General features: G+C 41.1%; 1 protein-coding gene across 2 annotated transcripts in view; it reads right to left on the reverse strand.

The window, feature by feature from the left end:
• PDGFC (platelet derived growth factor C) overlaps window positions 1-26,424 on the reverse strand; it is a 423,119-nt gene that overhangs the window by 180,175 nt on the left and 216,520 nt on the right. The window lies entirely within an intron of this gene.

The raw sequence follows: 26,424 nt of genomic DNA on the forward strand, positions 1-26,424 counted from the left end.
TGAAGTAGCAAAAATCTGCTGACAGATTCCCTCTAAGAGTTCATTGAATTCCAGAAAGGTAAAAGATGGAACCATTGTAACAGATCAGCACATGATGTTTCTTCCCACTGCATAATACAGAGATCTTCTGTGAGTTATATTATATTATTGTAAAGAGATGAAAACCAATTTTTTAGTTTCAAACAAAAGTATTACATCAGTTCAGGTAAAATGTATCCTAGTGCAGTGTTGGTTGTACGGTTTGCCGAATTGCTTACTCTGAGGCCCGATGACAGCTGTAAAATGGCCACTTTTTGGCCTTTATATCACGAATGCAACATCCAGATCGCCAGGCGTTCTACTGAAGCAAATGACCTCAGGACCCTGACCTGTAGCTGCATTGCTGCTGTCAGATCCCAGACTTAATGTATGGTCCTAAAAGGTGCTGAATGTTTGTCTATGATGACTGAGAAGCCTGATAAGAAACAAGACACTAGAACGGCACAGTGTGGCAGGTGAAGAAACACAAGTGTCTGGTTGAGGCAGGACAGATGGTATGTCTGCTATTTCAGCTGATTAAACAGGGAAAGGATTCTTTTCAACTTGACAGCAAGCTGCCTGCAAAATACTCCCAAACATTCAGGACCCAAGATATAGCCTCAAGACTGTGTGCCAAGTTAGTGAGATGCCTTTCATAGCAAGTTAACATTTAGTTGCCAGACGTGTTTGGATATTTTGTTTCAAATTCCAAAACTTCTTCTTTAAAACATTCTTGAAATCTGAGATTTATGTTCAAAATCTACATTTTGAGACATTTAGACTCCATAAAAGTGTTTTGACATACCAGGACGTCACAGGATAGATTTCAGCTGATTAGGGTTGTAAGATAGTCAGTGGGCAAACTAGGATAAGAAGACACATCTGTCCGGGCCTTCTCAGGCAATAATACCCATGAAAAGAGAAACCTATGACTTTCTATAATCGTACAGGTGCTGCAGAGAACGTTTCGTATGGTGCACTCTATGGGTACATAACTCGGGTCGTATAGAAATGACTAGAATGAATGGATATTGTCAGAAGAAAATAATCAGAATTATTAATAAAAGGGAATCTTTCAACAGGTTTTTACAATGTAATCTGGAAGCAGAGAGTAGGGGCAGAGAGCCTGATTCCAGTGATGTGTCACTTATTAGGCTGCTTATTGCAGTTTCAATAAAATCAGTGTTTTATCATCAGGAGATTACCACTAAAGGATTAATTCTCTCACGCCATGTAGTCCTTCTGCTGTATGTAACCACACCCCCACTACTGATCAGCAACTTTCCGCCTATGCACAGTATATACAGAAAGCTGCCAATCAGTGGTGTGGGCGGGGTTATACAGAGCTCAGCATTCAGAGAATTGGTAGATCTGCAGCAGATAAAGCAGGGATTTTATATAAGATTCCAGAAAGCTGACCAATAACTGAAATACTGCTGGAATCAGGTTCTCTGTCTCTGCATTTTGCTTCTCTCAAAAAAGTTACAGACTGCCTTTTATGAAAAATTTAAGTAATTAATAAAAAAGACACAGTAGACAGCTAAATCAAAACTTATGCCAATTACTGAGATAATGGTGAAGTAGCAGTCTATCAACAGAACTTAATTTACGAGAAGATCAAGATAAAATCTTTGAGCTTTCATTTTCATACTATCAAAGTACTGTACATAGTAAATGAACATTTTCCTTATTTACTAAAACTGTCTAGTAGTAAAACTGCCTTTGTATATCCAGATCAGCTCTCTGTTGCACTTGATAGGCTGAATTTCCTCTGTAACTAGGGCAGGTAACCAAGACCAGTTAAGGGGGAAATCAGCAATAAAAAGGTATTTTAGTACTGAAGTGCCTCCTCATCACCCACCCCAACTCTCCACTCAAAGGTCTTTTGTAATGGAATGTGTGAAATAATTTAAAACTAAAATACAATAAAATAAATAAAATATTGAGGCAAAACATTAAAGAAAAATACAAAGTAAGCTAAATAAGTTTGAGAAAAAAATAAGAAAAAATAAATAAAACAAAAAAAAAAATAATCCACTACCAATTTAACCGGTCATTTCAAACCAACAGAAAAAAAAAACATACATCCAAAAAATGTAAACAGCTGACAATTGAATGGAGCTTTCAAATCCTAAAAAACAGATTTAAGGATAAGAAGTCGAACAATTATGTTCTCTGAATGTGATTGTAAGATATTGTGTCCCTAACAACCACCAGTCTCATATTGCTCAGTGCAATAAATATATGGGTTATGACTGTCACACCTTTACTTAAAGGGGCACTTCAGGGAGACAAAAATGTGCTCATTTCCACATAGATTCATAAGCTATAAAGACGTACATGTGTAGTGATTTTTTCAGTCAGTATCAGCAATTCTGAACTATTCACTGTGATACAGATGCTGAGAGCCCCTTCTCCTGTCTGAAACATTGTATCACAGATCAGGGGGTGCAGTCTGCTCCTGTCTTCCCTGATAACTGCTCCTTCCAAATAGTCACAGATCAGAGGGTGTGACTTGCTGTGCTTATAATACAAGCCACGCTCCCTGACCAAGCCGGAATGCCTGTGAAACGAGGATGCACACACAGTAATAAAATAGTATCAAATTGGGAGAACAAAACAATAGTAGCCCTGCAAAGATATGATGGAAATTTAGGCAAGCAATATGAGCAACCTTTTATATATAGAGAGAGAGAGAGAGAGAGAGAGAGTTAAGTATGTTAAAACCTTCTGGATTAAGTGTCAATTACATTTAGTCATTTTATGAGTTACTCTTTGTGGTGTCTCCTACAAGTATATGCTTCAACTGGATTCTTTTTCTTTTTGCTTGGGTTAGTGCCAATTGTTTTTCTGTTTTTTGGGTTTTTTTTAATTTCTAAAAAAAAAATTCTAAAAAATTTTTTTTTCTCTTTTGCAAAATGTGAATAGAATCAAATATCATAATCCATTCAGGAGGATTGGCAAGGTGATCTTTATTTCTTTTTTTTTTTTTTTTTAGTTTGCTTTATTACAATTTGAGACGGAACAATAATATATAGATATATTTGCTCTTGACACAAGGGACCGCTCTGTGATTTGAGGATGATTCCCTCTATTGAAAAGATTTAAGATGTGGCTTTGAGAATTTGGGGTTGAGACACATTTCTTACACGAGGCTTGTGTCTCCCCCATTTTCCATGTGGTGAGTTGCCAGCCCCAGCTAATGGGGGGTGTTCTCGCCCTTATGGATTTTCCTCAGCCCTTCTAATATCTAACTGTAATGTGAATCCTCTTTAAAACATGCTTGAAAATGAGAGTCTTATATGTATGGTGCGATTTAACTTTACTAGCATTATATTTATTGAACAATGATCGTGCCATTAGATCAAAGTGCTACTATATTAAGACTTTATGTGCTGCATAATTCGTTTTTTGTCTATACTCATAAAGGTGCTGTGGCTTATTAGTCATTATATGAATATATTGTGGCGCTGTGGTTTTGTCCCTTTTGTAACGTGCTTGAAAATGAGAGACCTATATCTATGGTGTTTTTTATTAGCATAAGATGAAAACTGAACTATAATCATGCTATAACATTGTTGTATATTTATTTCTCTGCTTATATTTAAAAAAAAGTGCTGTGACTTAGTAACGCTGAGGTTTCATTCCTTTGTAACATGCTGTCTTTTGCATAGTCACACGTCTGGACCCCGAGAGCGTCATAGGCTATGTTGTGAGGCGAAATTTTAACTCCGCACGTTAAAATTCACCAAACAATTTTGCCTATTATTCTTAGCATTTCTATGGTGTTATCATCCTTCTGTAAAGCTGGAAATAACACAATTTATTACCGTGCCAACACAGACCACCCTCTGACACAGACTGCAGGGGGAGCCCAGTATCACACAGGATAGGATTAGATACACAACTCAGCAGTCAGTATCACACAGTAGAAGATTAGACACATGGCTCAGCAGTCAGTATCACACAGGAGAGGATTAGATACACAACTCAGCAGTCAGTATCACACAGGAGAGGATTAGATACACAGCTCAACAGTCAGTATCACACAGGAGAGGATTTGACACATGGCTCAGCAGTCAGTATCACACAAGAGAGGATTAGACACATGGCTCAGCAGTCAGTATCACACAGGATAGGATTAGATACACGGCTCAGCAGACAGTATCACACAGGAGAGGATTAGATACGCAGCTCAGCACACAGTATCACACAGGAGAGGATTAGACACATGGCTCAGCAGTCAGTATCACACAGGATAGGATTAGATACACAGCTCAGCAGTCAGTATCACACAGGATAGGATTAGATACACAGCTCAGCAGTCAGTATCACACAGGAGAGGATTAGACACATCGCTCAGCAGACAGTATCACACAGGATAGGATTAGATACACAGCTCAGCACACAGTATCACACAGAATAGTATTAGATACATGGCTCAGCATTGAGTATCCCACAGGATAGGATTAGATACACAGCTCAGCAGACAGTATCACACAGAACAGGATTAGATACACGGCTCAGCAGTCAGTATCACACAGGATAGGATTAGATACACAGCTCAGCAGTCAGTATCACACAGGATAGGATTAGATACACGGCTCAGCAGTCAGTATCACACATGATAGGATTAGGTACATGGCTCAGCAGTCAGTATCACACAGGATATGGTTAGATACACAAGTCAGTAGACTGTATCACACAGGATAGGATTAGATACACTGCTCAGCAGTCAGTATCACACAGGATAGGATTAGATACACAGCTGAGCAGTCAGAAACATGACAGGATTAGATACACAGCTCAGCAGACATTATCACACAGGATAGGGTTAGATACACAGATACACATGTTGTTTATCAAAAGGCTCTTGAGTGAGTTGAAAATAAAATACTATCAATACTTGGGTAATCGTTTAGTTAAATTGTGTTGTAAATCTGTAGTGTTGAAAATATGATGTGAAATGTTTTTATGTGCAATATAATCATTATAATTTGTTATAACTAACCACAGTTGGTTACTATGCCCAGGCAATGCCGGGCTCTTCACCCAGTCTAATATAGATATATATACACATACACACAGATACAGGGCAGCCTGATGAAGGCAAAGCCGAAATGCTCGTTGGAATGGAGGCTACTCTCTTGGGGAGCTTCCTTATACTAAGTGTATGTATCCTGTTGTCTCTTAGACATTCTCTTTTGTAACCATCCATAGATGGGAAGTGGAGAGAAAAAATAAAGTGACAGAGCACAGCTAAACCAATCCCAGAATTCCAATTGAGAATAACACAATTACAGTCCCCATCTGTATACGGCTTTCAATCCACTGGATAGGCTGGAATAGACCTTGTGATGCCATAGCTGCGCGACAATAAGATGAAGCATGTCATTAACCCGCTCTCTGATACTTAAGCAGTGTGTGAAATGGTGCCTGCTAAGCCTTTTTTTTTATATACAATCCTCATGAATTGAGGAACCATTAATTTCAGAAAATTTGACTCCCGTTCAGACGCCACTCACCCTGCCAAACCAGATCTCACACTTTGCACTGAGAAGGGGCAGTACGCCAAAACACAATTTGTGCAAATGGAGATTTTGGCTTTGGATTTTATCCTAAGTCATGTGACAAGGCTCATCAGCGGGTCGATATTGATGTTTAATATTGCTACTTCCAATAGGTGGCACTAGAGTTCTAGTCCACCATAATATGCAAATAAAATGAAAAAAAAAACAGACAATGTGATTTTCTGGATTTTTTTTTCTCAGTTTGTCTCCCATAGTTGAGGTCTACCTATGATGTAAATTACAGACGCCTCTCATCTTTTTAAGTGGTGGAACTTGCACTATTGCTGACTGACTAAATACTTTTTTGCCCCACTGTATAAAGTACCAACTAAAATAGGGTGATTTCTTGCTGTTCTCACGAGCAAATAAAAGTGCAGTGCTTATTTTCTCCCTATTTCCCAGCAATTGCAAGAGAAAATACATATAGTCAAGAACTTGCTTTCTATGCAGGCAGCAGTTGTAAATCAAGGAAGCTAAAATAGCACAAAAATGCTCCAGACAACAAACTGTGGTTTGAACTTCCAATTGACTTAACATCTTTCTAAGCAAAGTTAAAAAAGTGAGACTGAGGGATTAAAGGGATGGAAATGGACTGGAAAAGTTGTGATTTATTTATACATTGTTGAAAAATAATTTTGACTGTTACCTCTGCCAGAAACTGGAGGATGGTAAAGCATTATTGCACTTTAGATCATTACAATCTTAATGGCTTAATGATATTGGTTGGATCATTTAATAGTCTAATGTGTACTAATGAGAGAACGATCTGGTGAATTTTAATGATCAATCGAGTGTAATGTGACACAGCTATACTCAGCTGCTCTGCTCCTCCCCCACACTGACTCCTGCAAGAGGTTATATCAGGAGATCAGGGCTGTCTGCATTATGCATCTCACACACTAAGAAACCTGTTGTAAATTGCAATCAGGGTGTGCTCTTCTTTGCTTTGAGTTTTGCTTCCTCTTACGATCGGTGAGCATCATACAGGGAGTAGAAGTACATGCCTCCCCAGTGAAAACTATCTAATAATAACCGCTTGGATTTAAAAAAGGTCACCATATTAGATGGCAAATACTTTGATTGCTAATATATTCACAACGAAGAGGCAAAAATTAAAAAGAAAAATGTTGAAAGGTCTCTTTAAAGTACATCTGTAAAAGTGGGATATTACAGTTCTTGGTATCCAAAAAATGCCACAAAAATGTGATAGCATTTAAAAGTAAACAATACACTGGACACATAATTAATATTTCAATATTTTTATTGAAAAAAAAACATGACCCATCCACCAACAAACTTTGTTGCCTGTTAGTGTCAGCACTGATTGTGACACTAAGGATGTGTTTTATTTCTGGGATAGGCGGGGGCTGCATGTGTGACAGCTGTTAATGTTTCTAAAAAAGATATGAGAACACTAAAAATAAAAATAACGCAGTCGTATTTACTAATTCAATTACTCTGCTTTTATAGCATCATTTCATTTAAAACAACGTCTTTGATACTGGATGCCACATTAATGACAACTCTTTCTTTTTTTATAGCAAGAATTTTCAAATGCAAATATAGTGATACATCCTCTGGTCGGGTGAGGAGCAGTACAAGAAGGGCTCATAAGCTATAGGCATCATGATTAGAAGGCTGAGAAAAATGGAAAAAACTCATAACTATTTACATGAATCCATAAAAAAATGCAGCAAACTCAATAATTTCTATGAGATTTATAAGTGTTGCTCTCATAGGAGACTTTAAATTAATTGGGATTGATGGATGGAGAATGAGAAAAAGAGCAGAGTTACCCCCATAACTAGGAATGATGAACACCCACCCGTTGTTGTCCCTCCAGGAAATGACCCATCCCTCCCTATAAAGCCCACCATCAGTCTTTTTGGTGTTTTTATCATTAACCCCACAACATTTGGTTACAGATGTTCCAGGAAACCTTGGACAGTTGGTAATTATGGAAGAAGTGATTACAGTATGCTGCACTGGCAAAATCTACTATAGAAGAGCGACAAGATTCTCACAAATGTGGCATGGTTTCAGATTACCTGAATTTCTTCTGAAATTGACATTCCTTCATATAACTGATTGCTGATGGTGCTGGGGATCTGGTGATCACCAATCTTAAATTGATTTTTTATTTTGAGGTTAGGCCATCAATACTGTACTCCTGGAAAACTTTATCTTTTTGTTATCATATTTTTCAAAGCACTGTGTTGGATCTATAGGTTGCTTTACAGATAACAACATGTTTGGCATGACAAAATGACATATTTTAACTTTTGTATATAATTGATTCGTGTAATCTACATTACTTCAAAGACTTCTTCAAGCATCATACAGCATCATACGCAGATCTCATTCTCCACTGCTCTACTGGCGATCGGCACGAGCAAAGGAGAAGGAACGAATGAAATACCCGACAAGGGTTCCCTGTTGTGAGTTCATTTTTCCCTTCACCATTGAGGTCTGATGAACTCCCTCCTCTAGTGAAGGAAGGTAGTGAGGCTGATTACCAAACACCTGGGCAGCTAGATGATGACTGGGTGGCTAGAATTGAGGACTGGATATAAGGCTGCCGACGCCCTTCTTCCTGGCTGGTGATTTTCCTGCTGGATTCTTGGAGACCAGTCTGATTCCTACATCTCAAAGCTAAGTTTTTCTGCTCTTCTTTGTACTCTTCAGTTTTGTTTTTGTTTTGCCTTGTTTTTTGGGAGTTCTGCCATCCCCGGCCGGGGGTGAGCTGAACTCCATTTTTGTCTCTGATCTGTTGATATTTTGCTCTGTCTTCAGAATATACCTGAGTGCTGATATAGTCTTTTGAAGCCTAGCGACTTCAGGGCCTGTTTTTCCTATCAGTCGGTTGGCTCATTTTGATAGGGTTTTTGTGGATGGCAGACAGCAGCTTTCCTATCCTGTCCTGTGTAGTTAGCTTGGGCCCCATCATTTGCTCAACCTATCTTTCTATCTGTGTTAGTGTTTTCATCTTGCTTCACCGTCATTATATGTTGGGGACTGCCTATTGCTTTGGGGTCTGCTCTGGGGCAGTTTAGTTTTTCCCCTTTCTGTCTTTAGGCTATATAGTTCTCCGGCTGTGATCGAGGGGTCTAGGGCACCGTAGGAACCCCCACGGCTACTGCTAGTAGTTGTGGATAGGTTCAGGGGTCTGCAATCCGATAGCTGCCAACCACTCTGGTTTTTCTGGACTTAGCTGGTATTTTGTTTTTTCCTCCTTCGGTGACTCATCATAACAGTTCCCACTATGTTTTGGAACCAACCCGGCAAAACTCACTGGTGCAGGCTGCTATTCTCAGGCTGGTATGGGGCCGTGGATATGGGTCTCCCCACCAGCCTAAAAACAGCTGCCCGCAGCTGCCCAGAAAAAGCACATCTATTAGATGCACCAATTCTGGAGCTTTTCCCGGCTCCTCCCACTTGCCCTGTAGTGGTGGCAAGTGGGATTAATGTCACCTTTCTATTGTAAGGTGACATCAAGCCCACAGCTTAGTAATAGAGAGGTAAGACACCTATCCATTACTAATCCTTGAGTTGTTAAGGGGTTAATTAAACACAAAGGCCAGAAAAAAGTATTTTAATGAAATCATACACCACACAATTTTGCCATCTTTATTGTTCTGCTAATCCAAGCGATGCCCTCGATCTTCTGTACTAAAGATAAAATAATAAACCAACAATATACCATACCTGTCTGTTGCTCTGTCCCACGCCATAATCCATATCTACGGACTCACATCCACCGCCCTTGCATTAACTCTTCACACTCCATCAATATCGGCCCCTCTGTCCTTTCCTCTTCTATGTATAGCATTCACTGTCTTTTCACATTGCAAAACAGCACAGATCCATTGATTCGCACCATCCAACACATGAGATGCTCTCTCAAATCACTTAACCATCTGCTCACTCTTACTACCCTCCTTCTCCTAGTTGCTGGAAACATCTCTCCCAACCCCGGCCCCCCCTGTCATAGTAAGTCGAACCCCTCAACTGCTACATTCAGAAACTCCTCTAATCTTATTAATATTCCCTGCATGCCTTCTATCTATTTTAAATGTGCCCTTTGGAATGCTCGCTCAGTGTGTAATAAACTCTCCTACATCCATGACTTCTTCATTTCCGATTCTCTTAACCTTCTGGCTCTTACTGAAACCTGAATCCAGCAGTCAGACACCACCGCTGCTGCTGCTCTATCATATGGTGGACTACACTTCTCTCATACCCCAAGATCATACAACAGAGCAGGTGGAGGCGTTGGTCTGCTCCTATCACCCAAATGTACCTTTCAGGTTATCCCTCAAGTACCCTCACTTGTCTTCCCTTCTTTTGAGGTGCATGCTGTCAGACTCTACATCCCCTTCTCCATGCGAGTGGCAGTAGTGTATCGTCCTCTGGGCCCCTCCCATCAGTATCTGGATCTCTTTGCCACCTGGCTTCCATACTATCTCTCCTGTGACATCCACACCCTCATCATGGGAGACTTCAACATCCCCATTGCTCTTCCCCTGTCACCATCTGCTTCTCATCTTTTATCTCTAACCTCCTCTTTCGGCCTCTCACAGCATACAAACTCCCCTACACATGAAGACTGAAACTCCCTCGACTTGGTCTTCTCCCGGCTTTGCTCAGTGGATGATTTCACAAACTCCCCTCTCCCGCTCTCTGACCACAACTTTCTATCATTCTCTATCAAGAAATGCCATCCTGCCCAGGTCACCCCCACTTTCCACACTTATAGAAACGTACAGTACAGGCCATTAACACCCAGAAACTTATGAAGAACTTGCAGTCATCATTGGCCCCTATCTCCTCCCTCTCTTGTCCTGATTCTGCACTGAAGCATTACAATGAAACACTTCAAAGTGCTCTGGATGAAACTGCACCTCCTATACATAGAACAATTAGGCACAGATGGCGACAACTCTGGCACACGATGCAAACACGCTTCCTACAGCGGTGCTCCAGGTGCGCTGAACGTCTGTGGAGAAAATCCAGTCTACCCGAAGATTTCATCCATTATAAGTTATGCTTAAAACATACAACACTGCCCTTCACCTCTCAAAACAAACCTATTTCAACACCCTCATCACCTCACTATCAAATAACCTGAAACGTCTCTGACACTTTTCTTTCCCTACTCAACCCAAGAGTGCAGGCCCCAACCACGGATCTCCATGCTGATGATCTGGCTAATTACTTCAAAGAAAAAATTGACCATATCCGACAGGAAATTATCTCCCAATCCCCTCATACCATGCACTGTCCTCCCTCCCCCACTGCATCTAGCTCACTCTCTGATTTTGAACCAGTAACAGAAGAAGAAGTAATCAGACTCCGTGCATCTTCTAGTCTTACCACTTGCACCAGTTGTCCCCCATTCCATCACATCTCCTCCAGTCTCTTTCCCCTGCTGTCACCACTCACCTAACCAAAATATTTAACCTCTCCCTCTTCCGATACCTTTCCTTCCTCATTTAAGCATGCCATCATACTGCCATTACTTAAAAACCAACCCTCGACCAAAACTGTGCCGCTTATAGACCTGTCTCTAATCTTCCCTTCATCTCTTAACTCCTGGAATGCCTGGTTAATGCCCTACTTATCTGCTCTCAGATAACTCTCTTCTCGACCCTCTACAATCCGGTTTCTGCTATCAACACTCTACTGAAACTGCCCTCACTAAAGTCTCTAATGATCCAATAACAGCTAAATCTAATGGTCACTACTCCATGCTAGTTCTCTTGGATCTCTCTGCATCGTTCGACTCTGTGGATCATCAGCTCCTCCTCACTATGCTCCACTCCATTGGCCTCAAGGACACCATTCTCTGCTGGTTCTCTTCCTATTTCTCTGACTGCTCCTTTACTGTATCTTTTGCTGGTTCCTCCTCCTCTCATCTTCCCCTTACTGTTGGGGTTCCGCAAGGATCGATTCTAGACCCCTCCTCTTCTCTTTATATACTGCCCCTATTGGTCAAGCAATCAGTAGATTTGGGTTCCAGTACCATCTCTGTGCTGATGACACCCAATTATACACTTCTCCTGATATCACGCCTGCCTTTTTGGAAAACACCAGTGATTGCTTTACCGCTGTCGCTAACATCATGTCCTCCTTCTATCTGAAACTGAATCTGTCAAAAACTGAACTCCTCGTGTTTCCTCCCTCTACTGACCTACTTATGCCCGACATTGCCATCTCCGTGTGTGGTTCCACCATTACTCCTCAACAACATGACTGCTGTCTTGGGGTCATACTTGATTCCGAGCTTTCGTTCACCCCCCACATCCAATTACTGGCTCGCTCTTGTTATCTGCACCTCAATAGTATTTCTAGAATTCAACCCTTTCTTACTTTCGACTCTGCAAAAACTCTTACTGTTTCTCTTATTCATTCTCGTCTGGACTATTGTAACTCTCTACTAATCCATCTCCCTCTTACCAAACTCTCCCCTCTCCAATCTGTCCTGAATGCAGCAGCTAGGATCATATTCCTCACCAATCTTTATACCAATGCCTCTACCTTGTGTCAGTCCCTACACTGGTTACCCATCCACTCCAGAATTCAGTATAAACTTACTACCCTCAACCACAAAGCACTCCATGGTTCAGCACCACCCTACATATCCTCCCTCGTCTCAGCCTACCACCCTACCCATGCCCTCCATTCTGCTAATGACCTGAGGTTAACATCCTCAATAATCAAAACCTCCCACTCCCATCTCCAAGACTTTTCAAGTGCTGCGCCAGTTCTTTAGAATGCACTACTCAGGTTAATATGATTAATCCCCAATCCCCACAGTTTTAGGCATGCCCTAAAAACGCATTTGTTCAGACTGGCCTATCGCCTCAACGCATTAACCTAAATATCTCTGTGTGGCTCATTCAAAATTTTTTACCTTAACCAGGTTCCTCGCATCATGTTCTCACATGCTTTATGCATGTAATAACCCTCTGTGTCTGTACTGTTACATATTTAGACTGTTAAATGGTTTATGCAGCAACAGGAACACCCGATTCTTACACTATGGCTGGTCCGAACAATAAAAGCTATTGTTACCATCCACCTTTTGTGTCTCCCCTTTTTTCTTATAGATTGTAAGATTGTGAGCAGGGCCCTCATTCCTCTTGGAATCTCTTTTGATCTATGTGTATATTGGTATGCTGTAATGTCTATTGTCTGCAGAAGTCCCCTCTATATTGTAAAGTGCTGCGGAATATGTTGGCTCTATAGAAATAAAATTATTATTATCATTATGTTAATAATCAGTTTTTAACCGGAGTTGTGGTAAATGTGACTGCCCCAGCTGTAAACTACTGGTGAATGAATAAGAAGTTGCGGGCGCAGGCTCAGTGACTAGCATTGAAGTCTGTGCTCACTGCTGGCCTGAACTCCTGTGACCTCAGGATCGTGGGAAAATGCAAGTGATGAGGTCACTGTGAGAGAGGTTGAACTGCCTTGACCTCATCACTTGCATTTTCCCATGATCCTGAGTCGGAACGCACATAGGGTTTTTCATTCATTCATTCATTCATTCATTTATTCTCCTCTGCTTGCGCCGATCGCCGGCAGAGCAGGGGAGAATGAGAGCCGCATTCAGCACCTCCTGCAGGGGAACAGCACTTACTGTAGCGCTTCTTCCCTGGTCCGTCCGTGCACGCGGAGGACATCAATGTGTGTTCTCCGTGTGCACGTGTGCGGGACATTTTTCTGTCCATGGTGATGGCAAAAAACGGACATGTCAGCATGTTTTGCCCACAGACACAGTGACATGTACAAATACCCATTCATTTGAATGGGTCTACATGAGTACATGTCTCCGGTACATGTGAAAACTGTCACCACATGTATCGGAGACACGGACGTGTGAAAGAGGCCTTATGTACACTCTGCACTTCTTTTTTAATAAATTAGCAAAAATATCTACATTTCTGTTTTTTTCAGTCAAGATGGGGTGCAGAGTGTACGTTAATGAAAAAAAATGAACTTTTTTGAATTTACCAAATGGCTGCAATGAAACAAAGAGTGAAAAATTTAAAGGGGTTCGAATACTTTCCATACCCACTGTATAATGCCTAATTGACCACTGCCTCAGATATTACTATATGTTACAGTGTGACAAATATACAAGCAGGTTCTGCTACGTATATTACAGCAGATAAAACACGGGTGAGGGAGTTATTTTAAGCATGTAATGGTCTAAATCTCCGTAGCATGCTAAATATACAGCACAAGTGTAGAGAACAGCTCATTGCCAGCCCTTTGTGAATTTGGATGACTGTGTGGAGCACAGATTGTGTTATTTTCAGCCCCCACATGTTGGCTTATTTTTACTGCAATCCTAAACATAGCTCCAGTTTTCACCATGTTCGCTTTCAACTTTCTCCCACATTATAATACAAATGCACCAGGTTAAATCTCGGATAAATCTCGTACAGCTTGTACGCAGTGTAATTCAATACATTCTGTTTTGACAGGCCTAATATTTCACATCTCTCGGGGATAATTGATATGTAAATATTTATAACGTTAGTTACATATACAGAAATATTCATTAATAGAAACACAATTCCACAAAAATAAAGAAAATGGGATTCCAATAAAGAAAAATAGAGGAGCTGAACATCCAAAATTGTATATCTGTGGGCCAACTATAATTAGAATTGGTAATTGGAATTATGAAAACCACAGAATCAATAGACATGTGAAATTATATGCAAATGATGAAAAGTGGAAACAACATTTTTAAAACATCTCGATTTATTTAGAGTTGAGAATGAGCGCTACTAGCAGCAATACATGGGAGTAGACGACTGTGATGCTCCGCCATGAAGGCCTCTTCATGATGTTTCCCACATGGTCTCCAGACCAATCTCACACTCTCAATGCATCCAAGAAAAAATCAGAACTCATGGCTGAAGATGATATACTTTCATTACGGTCTCCATTACCATCTTGCTCTGCTCCATGATAGCCTTGTGAGAGTTGTACAGTGAAATCAATTAAACAGCTCTTGTTGGACGTCTGGCTCATAGCCAAATGTTTTTTGAACGCTTTTTGATGGTTTGTGTAGACACTGTTTGATGCCATAGGCTTGGTATGTGACATCAAATTTAACTTGTAGTACAGAATGGTTCAATCATGAGACTAGTGGTACCGTCAATTCTCCAAATTGTCCCAGGAGCAATTTTTCAATACAACACCAGGCTAGTGTCACTAGCGTGTCATGTCCCCTGGAAGACCTGGAGTTAGACGGTTACGTCGGGTAATCAATCACAGGTCTTCTTTAGAAATGATGTGATTTGTGTCCCATATTAAATGGATTTAGTTTCTCTGGTGCTGAAGAGGTTAATGACTTTCTACACTGGTCAGAAACATGCAGCTCCATTTCAGCTGCTTCTGATCTGGTCATTATCTCTACATATAAAACTGGTTGGACCTTTTTGTCCCTGCAGGTGAAAGATTTGCCTTCCTCTGCTGTGTGCTAAAGCTGAGCGGTTGGAGTAGAGTTGGAGTAGTGTTAGGAATAAGTCACCGTAGGAGGCAAAAACAGAAATACTAGCTAAGTCCAGAAAACCAGCGAAGTTGACAGCTATCGGATTGCAGACCCCTGAACCTAACAACAACAGCTAGCAGTAGCCATGGGGGGTTCCTACGGTGCCCTAGACCCCTCGATCACAGCCGGAGAACTAAATAGCCTAAAGACAGAAAGGGAAATCTAAACTGCCCCAGAGCAGACCCCAAAACAATAGGCAGCCCCAACATATAATGACGGTGAAGCAAGATGAAAAAACACTAACACAGATAGAAAGATAGGCTGAGCAAATGAAGGACCCAAGCTAACTAAATTGGACAGGATAGAAAAGCTGCTGTCTGCAATCTGCACAAAAACCCTATCAAAACATGAGCCAACAGACTGATAGGGAAAAAAGCCCTGAAGACGCTAGGCTTCAAAAAGACTATATCAGTACTCAGGTATTTTCTGAAGACAGAGCAAAAAGGCAAAAAGGAATTCAGCTCACCCCAGCAGGGAATGGCAGAAATCCAGAAAAACAATGCAAAACAAAACCAAAACACAAATGCAAAAAGCAGAGCAGAAAACTTAGCTTTTGAGGAGCAGGAATCAGACTGGTCTCCTAGAATCCCTCAGAGAAATCACCAGCAAGGCAGAAGGGTGTCGGCTGCCTTATATCCAGTCAGCAATTCCCGTCACCCAGTCATCATCATCCTGCTCAGGTGCTTGGTAATCAGCCTCACTACCTTCCTTCACCAGAAGAGGGAGTTCATCAGACCTCAATGGTGAAGGGGAAAATGAACTCACAACAGAGTAGTGTTCTGTGGTTTGTTGTAGTACTTGTGTGTTTATCTCCTGCTGCGTGTTCCCCTTTAGTATATTCCTCCCTGTCCCTATCTTCCTCCCTATTGTTGGTTAGTGCCACATGTCCAAACAGCCAGCTCCATGTATGTATGTCCACACAACCATTCCCACATATATATGTCCCCACAACCAGCTCCACATAAATATGTCCTCACAACCAGCCCCACATGTATATGTCCCCACAGGCAGCCCCATGGGTATATGTTCACACAGCCAGCCCCACGTATATATGTCCCCAAATGCCCCCTTTCATTAAAAAACTAATATAAAATAAATTTTAAAAAAAGTTTATACTCACCTAATCCAGGCTCCCATTCAGCGCAACTCGGTCTCTTCATATTTCCTGCTCAGCAGTGGTCACTGCATCATGCCATCTGACATCACCTGCATGCATTGTCTCCAACAGGGGCAGACCGGAGGTGGCCTGCATTGTGCTGGAGCTCACAGCATAGCTCATCCACACCTTACAGCAATTGTATTTGTGTATTCAGCGTTGGCTGAAGTGTAGGCAGAGAGAGGTGTGAGCGGTGTCAGTGACTGATACTTCTCCCCTGTGTGCTCGCACCTCAGCTGTCACTATACTGAATGCCTGCGGTTAGAGGAAGATGCCGGGTGGCCAAGGGCATTCAGCAATGTAACTTTTTCCCCCATAGTGTGCCACAGTGCGAGGATGCAGGAGGTAATGCCCAAAGGGGGTGCATACCCTGCCTACCCCTCTTCCCTGGCCCTGAGCCCACCTCACAGTGAAGGAATTTGCAGTGAGTCCATTCACTTGAACTGAGTTGAGCTGCAATAGGCAGCAGAACTAGTCTCATGCAAAGGAAAAACTGTGAATTAGGCATAACATGTAAGCTGCTGTCCTTACTGTATACTTCTCCTTCTCTCTCCACAGAGATCATTAACCACTTCCAGACTGCCCATAGTCTTTAAACATCTGAGAGGTTCATGTTAATTTCTACAGTGTGATTCTAAAATGTCACTACATAGTAGAGCAGCTGCACAAGATCAGGCAGTTGTGAGAGCGGCAATCCAGCTGTCAAACGGTTTGCCACCATCTCTGTCCTCTCAATTGTACACAGTACTGAACAAGTGCTGGATATGCAGCAATAGGAAGAGCTACCAACGCTTCCTCTTCCTGATCAAATAGTCACAAAAACGTTGGTGTAGGAAGGGATCAGGAACTGCTGGGTCCTGTATTTCCACTATAACTAGGGCTAATATACCAGCTCCAGGATTTGTATTTAAGAGTTAAAATAACCCCCAAAGGTCTTTTATGATCTTATAGAGAGAGGGCACAAAATCTAAAAAATAATTACGGTAATTACAAAAAGGGTAAAAAAGAATTTGCTAAATAAATAAAAAAACCTGCTATTCCAAATCATTGTTACTAGCCCTAAAAAATCATGTCCACAGTTATTTAATACAGAACGGGGAGCAAATTGTAAAATGTACTTTAGTGGTCCTTTGTGGTTATTAAACAAAATAACAGAAATTAATCTCCATGTATCATGAAAATAAGAATATCTTCACCCAAAATTTTTTTTACAGCCCTTGAAAGTATGTATGGTACTTTAAAAAAAAAGAGAAAAAGAAAATGTGCTTCGTCAGGAACGGGGGTAATTGACTTGGTTATATATAAATATGTACTATTTTACCTATTGTAAATTCTGCCTTTCTCCTGAATCTTTTGCTTTTTGCTCATTTATTTAAAATCATAGCAACCATAACTTTCATTTTTTTATGTAAGATTCACCACACGAGATCTTGCTGTTTGTGTCTGTAAGGCCGTGTTCACACACTACACAAATGCAGTGTTTTTTGTCTTCTGTAGGTGCAAATAATGCTATAAACAGTCTTCTCTGGTTATTGCATTTTTGCTACTTTTTTATGCCTTTTCCCTCTTATTTTGATGCGTTTTTGGTGAAAATTAGAAGCAGCGCTTTTAATGTGTTTTTGTAGTAAAGAAAAGCTTTGATTCTGCACTTATAAGGCTGTGTGCACACGGTGTTGAATCTGCTGAGGAATTTTCCCTGCAGTTTTTGCTAAATCTGCAGGTAAAATGACCTGCGTTTTACCTGCGGATTTAGTGCGAATTTAATGCGGATTTACTGTAGTTTTTATGCAGTTTTCCCCTGCAGTTTTCCACCTGCGGATTTCTAGAATGGAGCAAGTTTAAAACTGCAGCAAATCCCCACAAAAGAAGTGACATGCTGCAGTTTTCAATCCGCAGCAAATCTGCGTGGAGAAATCCGCAGCATGTGCACTGCAGATTTTGATTTACATTGCCTTTAATGGTACTGTACATCACTTGCAGTTCTGCTGCAGATCCATAGGGCCAAATCTGCTGCGGAACTGCAGCAGAATCCGCACCGTGTGCACATACCCTTAAGTAACTGCAGTTTTTACATATTCTTTTTCTGGCTTATAAACTACAATTACACAAGATAAACACAGCAGAATTTCTGCATATAAAAAGCAGCAGAAAACACAGCATTTACAATACATGTAAATATGGTGTAAATTTCCAGGCAATGTAATTTCATGAAAACTCTGCCCTCTGTACATCTAAAGATGCTGTTGAACTGTGCGTTTTTTTGTACATTTTTTTTTCTCTCTAAGCTTCTATGTAAAGCCTGAAAAAAACACATGTAAAAAAATATTGTTGTATTTTTAAGTGAAGAGGCAAAGCTTTTCTGCACTATTAAAAAAACATTAAAAACCCTACTCAAATCTGTTCCAAAAACGCATCAAATATGGGAGGAAAAAGGCATAAAAGAAACACATCAGACTCGCAATAATCAGAAAAGATTGCTATTATTTATTATTAATGTGTCATGTGGTGCAGACATCTGCAGAAAATGTATAGAAAAAAACAGTCACAGCATATTTTTACACTACTTATCTATCACCATAAATAATTTGATCATTATGGTTTACAGGTTGTTCTAATTACAAGAACACCAAATATGTTTATTATTTGCTGACTTGTGATGTGTATTATTTTAAAAGAAAAGTGCAATAAAAAAATGACATTTTTGTAATTTTCATTATTTCTTAGTCATTTTATAGGAAGAAAAAAATCTGACTTATTTTCCCTCTAAAATACATGAACATAGAAATACACTGCTATTATTATTATTATTTATTTATATAGCACCATTGATTCCATGGTCATTGCAGGCTGTAGGCTTTCTTGAAGAGGTGGGTTTTCAGGTTCCGTCTGAAGGATCCAAGTGTGGTTGATAGTCGGACTTGTTGGGGCAAAGAATTCCAGAGAATAGGGGCTATTCGGGAGAAGTCTTGGAAGCGGTTGGGTGAGGAGCGAAAAGGTGTGGAGGAGAGAAGGAGATCTTAGGAAGACCGGAGATTACGTGAGGGAAGGTATTGGGAGATTAGTTCAGAGACATATGGGGTAGACAGGTTATAGATGGCCTTGTAGGTCAGTATTAGTAATTTGAACTGGATACGCTGAGGGAATGGGAGCCAGTGAAGAGATTTGCAGAGGGGAGAAGCGGAGGAGTAGCGAGGAGAGAGATGAATTAGTCGGGCGGCAGAGTTAAGGATGGACTGGAGATGTGCGAGGGTGTTAGCAGGGAGACCACAGAAAAGGATGTTGCAGTAGTTGAGGCGGGAGATGATGAGGGCATGCACAAGCATTTTAGTAGATTGAGGGTTGAGGAAAGGACGGATTCTGGAAATATTTTTGAGCTGAAGGCATCAGTAGGTAGAAAGAGCTTGGATGTGCGGCTTGAAGGACAGGGCAGAGTCAAAGGTTGCTCCGAGGCAGCGGACTTCTGGTACTGGGGAAAGTGTGATGTCATTAATTGTTATAGCTAGGTCAGGTAAGGAAGATCTGTGAGATGGAGGAAAGATGATGAGTTCAGATTTGTCTACATTGAGTTTGAGGAAGCAAGAGGAGAAGAAGGAGGATATGGCTGATAGACATTCTGGACAGCAGTGAGGTGACGTCTGGGCCAGAGAGGTAGATCTGAGTGTCATCAGCATAAAGGTGGTAGTGGAATCCATGGGACTTTATGAGTTGCCCCAGACCAAGTGTATAGATTGAGAAGAGTAGGGGTCCTAAAACAGAGCCTTCGGGGACTCCAACAGAGAGAGGGTGGGATGAGGAGGTGGTGTGGGAGACGCTAAATGTGCGGTTGGAAAGGTATGAGGAGATCCAGGATAGGGCAAGGCCTTTGATGCCGAAGGAGGAGAGGATCTGTAGTAGGAGGCAGTGGTCAACAGTGTCAAATGCAGAGGACAGGTCTAGAAGCAGGAGTATAGAGTATTGTCCATTTGATTTGGCTGTAAGTAGGTTGCTAGTAATTTTGGTCAGGGCTATCTCAGTGGAGTGATGGGGGCGGAAGCCAGATTGTAGATTGTCAAAGAGCAAGTTAAATGATAGGTGGGAGGAAAGTTCAGTGTGGACGTGCTGTTCCAGTAGTTTGGAAGTGAATGGAAGCAATGATTTTGGGTGATAGCTGGACACAGCGGTTGGGTCGAGGGTTGGCTTTTTAAGGATAGGCGTGATTGTGGCATGCTTGAAAGCAGAAGGGAAGGTACCGGACGTTAGTGATAGGTTGAAGAGGTGGGTTAGGGATAGGATAAGTGTGGTGGTGAGGTTGGGGAGGAGGTGGGATGGGATGGGGTCAAGTGCACAGGTTGTGAGGTGCGATTTGGAGAATAGGCGCTTAAGCTCCCCTTCAGTGATGTTGGAGAGTGAGATTATGGGGTCTGGGCATTGGGCATTGGTCTGGTATACAAAGGGGTTGTGGTGGTTGAGTGATGAAGACTTGCCTTGCTTGGTCAATCTTGTTTTTGAAGTGTGTGGCAAGGTCCTCGGCAGAGATGAGGGAGGTTGGAGGAGTCAGTGGTGGGCGGAGGAGGAAGTTAAAAGTTTTGAATAACTGTTTTGGGTTGTAAGATAGGGAAGATACGAGGGTTGTGAAGTAGGCCTGTTTAGCAGAGGTGAGGGCAGATTTGAAATTGAGTGTTGCCTGTTTGAATGTGGTGAAGTCATCTTGCGAAATTGTTTTCTTGCAGCGCCGCTCTGCAATCCTGGACACTTGCCGGAGCTTTTTAGTGGTGTTATTGTGCCAGGGTTGTCTGTTGATACGTCGCATTCTGCCATGAACGAGAGGGGCAACCGTGTCAATAGCTGATGCGAGAGTGGCATTGTAGAAAGCAGTGGCACCGTCTGTGTCATGGAGTGAGGATATGGATGCCAGTGGTAGAATAGAGTCAGAGAGCGCGTGGGTGTCTTGGTGTGCAAGGTTTCTGCGGGGGTGTGCGTGTTGCTGGACATGGGTGCCAGGTGAGGAGGACAGGGATGAGAAAGTGAGTATCTGCTATATACAGATGTGTCTCTATGAATCAGTACAATCTGCCTATGTTTTCACAGCCTGCAATGCATATGCCTATAGAAAATTCTACTGCACTTGTTAGTGCAGGATGTGGCACAGTTTTTGCTGCTTCCTACAATGATGCAGGCTGTGGGTTCAGTTCCCGGGAGACCCGATCACAAGAAAAGAGAGTTGTTTAATTAATGTGAGTGTGTGTGTAGCTATGGAGCAGTGAAGACACATGATAGAAGACAGTGTGTGTGTGTTTGTGTGTGTGTGTAGCTATGGAGCGGTGAAGACACAGGATAGAAGACATTGCATGGAGAGAGTGAGTGAAGTTGGGACACAGCCATGACCTGCTGGGACAGATAGACGGCCGCCTCAAATTGGGACATTTCTATTCGATTTGGGATGGTGGGAAGCTATGACTGAATATCTGTTGTAAATCGTTCATTACCCACAGGCTGCACTTGTTTTTTGCAGTGCAAGTTCTGTTTACACAGGACATTGTGCTGCCAAGAAGGATGATCTTTTAAACTGCACAAGATCATTTCACGTGATGAATGTTTAGCTCATTCATGAGGTGATCTCCAGCCTGTTTAGATTGAAAGATTATGGTGAACAAGCTTTCTTAAGGTTATTCGTTCATAACAATCCTTCAATGTAAATGCAGTTTTAGGGTATGGCCAGACCGTACAGCAGCAGAGTGGCCAAAGCTTGACCCATAGCATGCCAATAACAGCACATTATTGTCACAAAATTACAGCATTTAGGGGGAGTAAAGTTACAGCCACACAGTCTGGCCCTACTCTACACATGTTAGACCGTGCAGCCATTATCAATATACAATTTCTTGCCAACTATTGCATCTGTGTTGCAGACCTGATCGTATCCTAAAGCTGGCTTTACTGAAAACAATCTTTTGGTTTCAGAAGGATTTAGATGAGGAGTGAACCCTTAGGTAATGACTAGTTAGATAATGAATCTGGCAGTAGTTTTAGTGTATCACATCCTATTTAAGCTCCAGCGAGGCATTCTAGAAACACTTTCATCCCATTTGGATGATATCAGCGATGATCAGGGCATTGGCACCACAGCAAACCATAACCAATTCCCACAGCATATTTTACTGTAGGGAAACAGATAAAAGGATCGGGCTCGGGAATGCGGAGGCAGAACGTCTTCCATTTTTTCGTAACTGTCCAAACACCAAAGTATGAAAATTATATGTTCACCACCACAAAAAATGTAAGGCTGAATCTGTATTTTTCTTTTTCCCAAACCTCAGTCAATCTTATAGGATGACACAATTGAAACAAGTGCAATGTAAACGTTAATGTAAACTGCCCAATGTAACTGCAGGTTACAGAATTGCACTCAAGGCAAGAAAACATTAATTCACTAAAAGGCACTTTGCAGTTCCACAAATTTGAGGTTTTTTTAAATGTGCAAGTCTATTATTTTAAACTATTCATGCTAAGATGGCTGAATATCAGCATGCCCTATATCCACTCACAAAAAGCAATAGTTTTTACACTTTGCAGACAATACCATCTTCTGCATAACCTGTACTACAGAGAGGAAATAAATATTCAATTACTCAACTTGTGGCATAAAATAGAAAACTACAGAATGCCTTATCTATCTATCTATCTATCTATCTATCTATCTATCTGTCTGTCTGTCTGTCTGTCTGTCTGTCTGTCTATCTATCTATCTATCTGTCTATCCATCCAGCCATTCATCCATATAGATGTGTATTTGACATTTCTAGTCTAAATCTAGATACAGGAAAGATATATATCTTTGTACCGTGTTAGCCAGTAGATAGAAGAATATTTAGAATTGAGAGTCCTCAGTGGTTGATACCTTTTAGTGGCTAACTGAAAAGATGCTAACAAATTGCAAGCTTTTGAGACTCCTCAGGTCTCTTCATCAGGCATAGACTAATACAACATCTGAAGAATCACATATTTATACACAAGACAGCACAAAAATAATGTAATAGAAAAGACAAGTGATGTGAAGCAGAATTGTCATTATGGGAGAGGGTTAAACATAAATATTGGAGCAGAACAGTTCATAGATAAGGACAGTGAAAGTTTTATTGCCCTCTGATGGGGTCTAGTTCTGTGTTGTGATGACCTCAGAAGGTCTGAAGAGCAAATTCCTTAATTGATGTAAAAAGACATAAATCCATGCGACACATTCGTTCCTGCACTGAATGTGTCGAAAGTTTTCATAAATTTGTACTTCAAGATTCTTCTGTCTCTCTGAGACTTGAAGTTACCTTTTAATACAAGTAATTTAATGTCCATCATGCTATGACCAGGAATACAAAAATGTTTTGCCACAGGTAGATCCATTCTTTTTTCTCTTATTGTGTGACGATGAGCATTCATCCTTGTTCTAAGCTTTTGCCCTATCTCCCCCACATACAGACCCCGAGTTGGACATTTAGTGCAAATAATTAAGTACACCACATTAGATGTAATTCAGGTAAAAGTACCTGGGATCTTGTAGTCCTGATGTGAATTGGGGATCTTTATCTTGTCCGTGGTCATTATAAATGGACAGGTTTTACATTTTTTCTGGTTGCAGGAAAGGTTCCTGCAGCTGTTGGAGAGGACAGGGAGCTTCTGACAATTATGCTTCTTAAATTTGGGACCACGGACAAGATAAAGATCCCTAACTTGCATCAGGACTACAAGACCCCAGGTACTTTCAGCTGCATCACATCTAATGTGGTGTACTTAATTGGTCCCAAATTTGCCTGATATGTTATGTTACTTCAGTTACTACTAGAGGGGAATTAATTGATTCACAGGTCCATGATCTAGTGGCAATGTGAATAATTAGGTGGCCACTGGATGAAATCCCTGCAAATTTTAACCTACCTGCCAACATCCCTAGTGCCTTGACTAATTAGTAGGCTCTCTGCAATATGTACATAAAATATGAAAATAACTGGGAAGGCGTCAAGCAAAAGGGGAGATACACTCACCTTGCTGAGTTGCTTAATGGCAACACATAAACGGTATATAACAGCTGCTACACGGATACCGGTTGCGAAAATGACCCAAGATATAAAAGGAAACCGAACAGAGGTATCACTTATGCGCTTGCTGAGATGGAATAGTCCTTAAAATAAAAATATTTATTTAAACAGGTTTAAAAGTCAACACGTTTCCAGATCACGCAGGACCTCTTTATCAAGACAAACCTCTTTAAAAAATATTTTTATTTTAAAGGGAACCTGTCACCCCCCCAGGCATTTTTAAGTAAAAGAGCCACCTTGTGCAGCACTAATGCTGCATTAATAATAATAATCTTTATTTTTATATAGCGTCAACATATTCCGCAGCGCTTTACAGTTTGCACACACATTATCATCACTGTCCCCGATGGGGCTCACAATCTAAATTCCCTATTAGTATGTCTTTAGAGTGTGGGAGGAAACCGGAGTACCCGGAGGAAACCCACGCAAACACGGGGAGAACATACAAACTCCTTGCAGATGTTGTCCTTGGTGGGATTCGAACCCAGGACCCCAGCGCTGCAAGGCTGCAGCGCTAACCACTGAGCCACTGTGCCGCATTCTGTCAAGGTGGCTCTTTTATTTAGCATCCCTTCCACCGCAGAAATAATCGTTTATAAAATTGGTCAGAATCTTGACCGGGGACAGGTCTTTCCCCCTCTGACACTGACGTTTTACATCCATCACTCATTTCAGAGTTATGTCTTTGTTCCGCATCCTCTGTGTTCAATTTCAAATGCTGGCGCCTGCCCTGTAATATATTTTCTTGGGCATGTGCAGTTAGCGCTGCCCATTCTCACATCACTTCATGGACTGGCTATCGCCCCTGCGTGGACGCACTGCCAGAGATCCCGCCCCGCAGTCGCTTATGATTTATTCACACTGCGTGGCTGGGAATCTTGGGCATGAGAGCCGCAGAGAACTACTGAGCAAAGACTCCAGGAAGAAATTACTGATAGATGCGAGGCGTCGGTGTCTGAGGGGGAAAGACCTGCCCCCCCGGTCAAGATTCTGGTATGTCTGACCAATTTTATAAACGATTATTTCTGCGGTGGAGGGGACGCTAAATAAAAGAGCCACCTTGACAGAATGCAGCATTAGTGCTGCACTAGGTGGCTCTTTTACTTAAGAACACCTGGGGGGTGACAGGTTCCCTTTAAGGACTATTCCAGCTCAGCAGTGCATAAGTGATATCTATGTTTAGATTCCTATGATGTGTACATGTCATGCTTCAATTATGTGGTTGTGCAAGGTCTACAAATCAGAAAAAGCGCTAGGGATTCCTGCATGAAAAAAGTGGTTTACTGAAGTGACCGCTGGATCCGGGTTCTGCAAATCGATTCACTCAATTTTAGTTAATATATTTAGGACAATTGTTTCTAATTTTCCCTTATCGACAGGTCCATCACTGAGCTTTTCAGCATTTTCAGGAAACAATAATAGACATTATTCTGATTCCGGGTGTCTAACACTGTAGAATAAGATGTTCCTGAAGGAAATTAATTAATGTTAGTTACCAAGTTTATGTGCTCAATTCCGTACTTTATTTTATATATATATATATATATATATATGTAAATGTACATTTTTTCAATTACTGTAATCAGTCTGGGAACACTGTGTTTCACATGCAACATGATATATATAATAGTCCAGCATGTAGCTGAAAAGAGAGAAACAGATGCAAAGGCTTATGTGGAACATAAATGTGGATGCAGTGATTTTCTTCTTGTTTGATCTATAAGCCTCAAGTGGTAACATATCAGAACGACATGTAAGCGCTACGATGCATATTAAATGTCACAAACAGCTGGGTAAAGTGAAGTAAAAACAATACCAAAGTTCTCAGTTTCCTAAGTATGAAAATAAAAAAGGATAATCTTGTATATGGAAGATGTGTTATCTTAAATTCATGTTTTGAAAACAGAGATAGTTTCATATTTATATTTTTAGCCCGCACCCAGGAACTTTATCAGTAACAAAATTGCCGAAATGATGCCTCATTCATGAAGCCTCAATTTTTCTTGTGTTTGAAAAAAAAGAGACCTATTTCCATCATAGCTA

This window comes from Dendrobates tinctorius, unplaced genomic scaffold, assembly GCF_039654945.1.
Source record: "Dendrobates tinctorius isolate UK_male_01 unplaced genomic scaffold, ASM3965494v1 ptg000008l, whole genome shotgun sequence".
NCBI classification, from domain to species: domain Eukaryota; kingdom Metazoa; phylum Chordata; class Amphibia; order Anura; family Dendrobatidae; genus Dendrobates; species Dendrobates tinctorius.